Genomic DNA, 6,802 nt, shown 5'->3' with positions numbered 1-6,802 from the left:
ATCCAGCGGGGAGGTAGATAACACAGGAAACTGAAGGTGGAGAGTGTGCTCCGGAGGAAAACACAGTCGGGGAGGGTAAAAGGGAGTGCGGGGGGCGTGGAGTGGTCAGCGAGGGGCCCAGTGAGCAGAGACCTCCAGGACAGAGGTGGGGGGGGGGCTAAGGATGTCTACGCAGAAGGAATAACAGGGGTAAAGGCCCTGGGGTGGCAGCGCTGAGGACAAGCAGGGAGGCTGAGCTGAGTGGCTGGAGCAGGGTGGTAAGGGTCGGGGGGAGCAGGGAGGGAGCTTGTGGGGGCCTTGGCCTTGCAAGCTCCAGCCAGACAGGCACACCTGGATGGACGCTGTCAACTCACACACTTAAAGGGGAGGCGATGAGGGCCGCTTTTCAACCCACGCTCCCTTTAGAGTGAGACTCTGCGAGGCTGAGGAGTCCTCTTTCAAAGACGCATTGGATTCTGTTCTCTCGGCTGCTGGACTGGTGCTGCAGACACAAAGGGCGCACGTTAGCCAAGCTGCTGTCCTGCTCCACCCGCCCACCCCCGCCCCGCCCCTCCCCGCGGCCCCTCCTGGTCCTACTCTCCTTTGTCTGTAGGCCCCAGCTGCCTGGACGAGCTGATAGGGTGCAGGCTTGCCACCTGTCAGGCCGCGGACTGCTCCTGCCCTTATCCCTTTTCTCCACGTTGCTAGAACCAGGCATGTTTCTCTGAGAAAAAGTAATTTATTTTCTAATTACAAAAGACGATAGACTTGAACAAAGGGAAGGCAGCTCAGAGCTCAGTCAAGGGCCGTCTGCAGACCTTGCCCCTCGCCGACCCAGGGAGGGGTGCCCAGTCTCCGGAAGGAGGAGGAGCTCTAGGGTCTGTCTGGAGCCTGTCCTGTCACTTATGTGGGACTTGGGGCCCGCTTGGGAGCTCAGGCACCCATCTGTGAGATAGGATGCTGAGGCTGCGACTCCGGGGTCTTTCCAGTGTGGATCATCTGTCATTCTGGGGACTCATTCTGGGAGTCATTCAATCATTCTTGCAGGTTTGTTTCTCTCTCCTGTTACACCTTCTCTCCAAATACAGCCCTGCCCCCATTCCTCGGGGCGAGGGAGTAGACACAAGCACGAAACTGTCACGCAGTCTTGCCCGAGCCCTTCCCTGATTGGGGCCTCAGTCTCCTCATCTGTAAAACGGAATGAACAAAGCCCGCCATGAGGGTTGCTGCATGGGCATTGGGAGTGACACTGCGGCAGGCCTGGCTCACAGAGGAAAGGCCGGTGTGGCTCCCTCCCACCTGTCTCTGCTCTCCCCCTCCATTTTGAGCCATGCTGCGGCAACGCTGTGGTGAGCCTTGAAGACACGACCAGCATTCTCAGCCCCACTTTGTTTTCTTTTGTGTGTTCTGTCATTGAACTCCCCCTTTCTTCTCCCTGCCTCTCCCAGCGCCCCCTGCGTCTGACACTTAAAGAAATGTTCATTCAGCATGAAATGAATGTGTTGAGCCCCTTGAGGTGATGCAGGTGACAGATCAATCAGAGATGGCTGGAGACCTGGCCCTGCCCCCAGGTTCTCCTAGCCCAGAAGGTCTGACCGAAAGGACACAAGACCGGGGTTCAACAAGCTGGGCCTGCTTCTAGTTGGGCTGAAAGGGGGCACTCAGGGGAGGTGGTGGGATGATGGCCATGTGGTAGGAGTAGGGTGGACAGAAAGGTGGACGGTGGGACCTGGCCAGAGATACCAACTCTGGTAGAACTCTTGGGACTCAAGTGCCTGGACGCTGATTGGTCCTGCTGGTGTCACCTGCCCACCCCTGAATCAGCCACTGTGGCCAGAGGAATGTGAGGGTCTCATTTGGTTAGTGTCAGCATCACTCAGGGCTGCTTCTCTGGACACTGGGAGGCTGGGGTTGGGGGTGTGGTGGGGGTCCTGCAGACGTCCCTCCAGCTCTGTGCTCCTGCTTCCCTCCTTGGTCTGCCTGCCTCGTCCCTCCTGCACCTCCCAGATGGCTCATTTTGGAGGCCCTGACTGTGATCTGTGTTGCCCTCTGACCTAAGCTCCAGGGTGCAACCCCTCCCTACTCCCCAGCCCTTGTCACCACAAGGCCTTCCTGTGTTAGCCCTAAAATGACTAATTTGGCCAAGCCTGGATTGAGTGACCACCTCTCTAGTTGACAAGGGACAGGAGACCAACCCAAAATGGTTTAAGAGAAAATTCTGGGGAGGGATCAGGCAGCGCAGTGTCTAGGGGCTCAAACAAGGTCTTTGAGGCTCAACGTGGCTCCATTTCTCTCCTCTCATTTCCCCTGGGTTCTCCTTTATTCATTCATCCCCGAGTGGCAACAAAGATGGCCACTGCGGTGGACCCGGGATGCACTGCCCAAATCCCCCTTTGGTGGAGGATGTGTTGCCCCTCCACCTGCTGGAAGGGCTGTCGGCAGAGTTCTTAGCTGGCGCTGAAGCTGCTGGGAACTGCCTTGCCTGAGGTCACACCCCTTCCCTTGGTGGCCCAGACCCAGTGGCTGACGGACGTGGGGATGAAAAGGCTTGGCCATCTCACCCCAACTCGGGACAACCCTGAAGGGGCGGCTCTGGCTCCAGGGACCCCATGGGGCGCTGAGGCTGTTGCTTGTCCCTCTGCCCTCCCACACCTTCTCCTGCCTTCCCTGGGCTGACCCCCAGGCCCCTTTAACGAACGTCCTGCTCTCTGAAATCTGTCTCAGAGTCTACTTCCAGGAACCCAACCTGCCTCAAACGCTGGAGACCTCCTTGTCGACGTCCTACCAGCTCAGTGACCCTCATCGGAAAGGAACCACCTCCTCTTTCCTAAAGGTGTGGCAAAATCCCAAGTCTGCTACTCTTGAATTCTGATTGGTTTTGCCTGGGTCGCGTGACCAGGATGAGAGCCAATCATGGTCACTGGGAGGATGCAGCACTCTCATTGGCCAGGCCTAGGCCATCTGGTCAACCTAGGGCCTCAGTCTATAAGGCCACATGAGACATGGGGCTTAGCTGGGCACGGGCTGAGGTGCTGTTTCCAGAATGAGGGGATGGATGCCCGCACAGGCCCTCCCCTCAGAGAGCTCAGATCGAGGTGGAGGCAGCGGTGCGCGGGTCTGTACCAGGCCCCGGCAGTGCAGGCCCGCCCAGGATCAGAGGGAAATGCTTTTCTCCTGGCCCCCAACAAGAAGAGCCGAGTTGTTTACCTCCGGTGCCCTTCCCTTCAGGGATGGGGGCCGCGGGAGCGTTTTCTGCCAGGCATGAGCACAGACTAAGATTCAGCCATGCCTGGCCTGTCCTTGAGTGGCTGCCGCGTGACCGGGAGCAGCGTCGCCCATCCCGATCGCGCGCAGATTCTGCACCACCTGCCAGGAGACCCCAAAGCCGCCCCTTTATCAGAGGCTGTGGCTTTTTCCAATTAGTCACCCTGGTGACACCCACCAAATCAAAGGCGACACTCCAAATGGGCCCATCAGTAGGTCGATTTTCCCCTTCCCACCCTTGTGGGGGTGGGAAAGCTAATTTATGAGACCTTTTTTTTTTCTCATCTAGCACACACAAGAAAGTCCACAGAAATTCTCAGTCGCCTGAGTCGGCTTCTCAGTCGCCCTCTGAGCTGGCAGGTTTTCCTCTTCCCATCTCCCCTCGGAAATGTTTTGGGAAGCACTCGTGGGGCAGCCAGAGTCCTGCTTCCTGGCCTGAGTGCCCACCTTCCCCGGGCACCAGGGGAGGACTGTGGTTGGGGGAGAGGACTGTGCACCCCTCCACCTTTAAAGGCTGCTCTGCCAAGACACGAGTGCCTTGTGGCACCCCTGCCCCATGGCAGTCCTTCCACAGGCTCCTCACTCTGCTCCTCTTCGTGGTCAGACTTCGCCCCGCCACCTGGGCTTGGCTGCTCCCCTCTCCCTTCCCCAGCCGCAGGGAAGGCCCAGGCCCACCCGGGTGATACCTCGGGGACAGGACATCTAATGGAAGCTGCCCCTGAAGCCAATATAGCTTGGTTTCATGGATGGTGGGCTGCTCTACTCTTTCCCATGCCTCCCCTGAGCTCTGGGCCCCAAGCTCCCCCACCTCTGGCCATCTCACCATGGCTCCTGGAGGCACCTCAAACCCAGCAGGCCCCGGACGGAGCTCAGCACCCTCCCCGCGCGCTCCTCCTCCTTGTCCTCACCTCAGGGATGGCCCCAGCTTCTGCCTCGTCCCAGAGCCAAGCGTCTGAATATCATTTGAGACCCCTCCTCTTGTTCCTATTTGCCATCGCTCAGCTGACAGTTCCCACTTGCCTGCCTCCTCTCTGTGGCCCGTGGCTGCCCTGGCTTCAGCTCCACGTCTCCTACCAGGACCACAGCCCAGGCTCCTGACGGCTCTCTGGGCTTCAGTCTCTCCGGACCCCTGCCCCCACACCCGTTCCCAGCTGGGCCACCAAAACATCCTCAGAACCCGAACTGGGACCGTGCCGCCCCCTACTGAAGACACCCCATGGCTTCCTTGTCCTACTGCACCTCTTTTTTTGACCCTGCTGGCGACACTCCAGCCAGAGAGGATGCCTTCCACCTCAAGCCCTCCAGTCTTTGCATGTGCTCCTTCTGTTGGGAATTGCAGCTCCCCCGGCCTCCTGGACCTGCCTTTCCTGGAGAACTAACCCCAGGGGCTCGTGACAGCTCCTATCTGCATCCCCAGACTGTGAGCTCCTGGCGTGTGGCCTGAGCCTCCTTCCCCCTCGCCTCCCCAACGGCAGCCTCACAGACTTGCGTGGTTGGGACTCATCCACGTCTGTGGGCCAGCAGCGGAGTGGAGGCCTCTGCCCAGCTGAGTCACGTTTGCTGAGAACAGATTCTCCCGCAGGGTCCAGCCTCGCCCACCTCCAAGAGCCTGGCCTGCAGGTGGGGAGGTTCTGGCCTCTGGGCAACTTGGAATTGTGGTCTCAGCAAGCCTGTGGCAGGCTGGCTGTCTCTGTCTTGGAGAAACCAGCTCTTAGTGCCCCTTACCCTGGGCTGGAGGCTGGGCAGCCCTGATTCCCTGTCCCATCCTGTCGGCATCCACCCCCTGCCTAATTAACGCCCGGAGTGGCCGTCTGCTTCTTTGCTCCATCTCGTCTCCAACATTTTTCATGTCTAATCCACCGAGGAGATCTCCTAAAGGCTTTGAAGTCTCCGGGCGCACGAATAAAGATGTCACCCCGGCACACGCAGCGCTTCTTAATGAGGACGGGTTTGATGTGGAAGCTGCAGGCCCAGAGGAAAGCGGCTTCCCAGCCCCCCTCTGCATAGGGCAGCCAGCTGCCTGCAGCAGGCCGGTGGGGGTGGGCAGGGAGGGTCCAGTTGGAAGCCAGAACAGGCTAAGGCGAGTCCGCGTCTGGCAGATCCCAGGAGGAAAGGAGGGTAGCCAGCACTCCTGATGTCCCTCCCCATCCCTCTAGGTCAGGGTCACCCATGCCCAGGTATCCAAATCCAGAGATCCAGATCAGACAGAGAGAGCTGGCTGAAGAGGGAGTGATCAGGGAAAGATGCAGAGAGGACACGGCGCCTTGTGTGGGGAGATAGAGCCTGGGGTGGGGGACCAGGGAGGAGATGGAGCCTGGGAGGGGGACTGGGGAGGAGATAGAGCCTGAGAGGAGGAGGATTGAGAGAGGACATGGAGCATGGGAGGAGGGATAAGGGAGGAGCTGGAGCCTGGGGTGGTGGACCAGGGAGGAGATAGAGCCTGGGAGGGGGACCAGGGAGGAGATGGAGCCTGGCGGGGGACCAGGGAAGAGATGGAGCCTGAGAGGAGGAGGATTGAGAGAGGAGATGGAGCATGGGAGGAGGGATCAGGGAGGAGCTGGAGCCTGGGATGGTGGACCAGGGAGGAGATAGAGCCGGGGGTGGGAGGATCAGGGAGGAGATGGAGCCCATGGTGGGATGAGGCAGGGGAGGGGAAGGCTTTTGAAGAGTGGCCCTGTGTCCTAGACGTAGAGTGGGCAGCCCCTGCCACCCTGGTCTGGCCTCTAGGAACCGCCCCCTCAAATCTGTGCCTCTGCAGACTGAAGACAGGGTGCTCTCTTGCAGGGGGCGAGAAGCACAGACCGAGCGCCTTGCTGGGATGAATGCTGCTCCACTGCCTGCATGAGGGCCTGACCATTCTGTGCCTCAGTTCTTTTCACCTGGAAGATGGGCTGATACCAGGCTCTAGCTGGCAGGGCTTTGTGAGGACTAACGAGGTCAGCTGTGCGAGGGACTGGACACGCCAGCCCCAGAATGATTGTAACCGAGTCAAATGCATATCTCGGAGCCTGGGCCCACTTGGGGGCCCTGAACACCCTCCTCTCTCTTCCTCAGCTCTCCTGTCACCTCTCATTGGCCGTGCTCCTGGTTTGGAGCTCTGTCGTCCCCACCCGAGGCTTCAGTTTACTTGGAGTGCCGTGGAGTCACGACACCCCCGAAGGGCTGCTGGGAGGGGCTCCCTACTGTCCCCCTGGTGGAACTAGCTGAGGGACACTACCTATCCCCACCCGACTTCAGGCCCGGCCCCTTGGCAGCCCCTGCCGTCTGGGACCCCTGACCATTCCTTTCAGCCAGCATCTACTGCGCACCGACTGTGTGCTCAGACCTATTACATGCGTGAACTCAGTTCCTCTCCTAACCAGCCAGCAGGTAGGTCCCGCTGTTTGCCCCAGCACAGACGCCGAAAGGGAGGCACAGAGGGCTGAGCAAGTTGCCCAAAGGCACAGATTACTGGTGAGGGGCTGAGTCAGGATTCATCCTCTGATGGACTAGGGTGCTGGCTGGACCCTGGGACTCCAGGTCCCCCACCTGGGTGGGCCTATGCTGACTTTGTGGTTGT

This window comes from Equus asinus, chromosome 21 (assembly GCF_041296235.1).
Source record: "Equus asinus isolate D_3611 breed Donkey chromosome 21, EquAss-T2T_v2, whole genome shotgun sequence".
In the NCBI taxonomy this organism is placed as follows: Eukaryota; Metazoa; Chordata; class Mammalia; order Perissodactyla; family Equidae; genus Equus; species Equus asinus.
Note: the sequence above shows the minus strand (reverse complement) of the source record.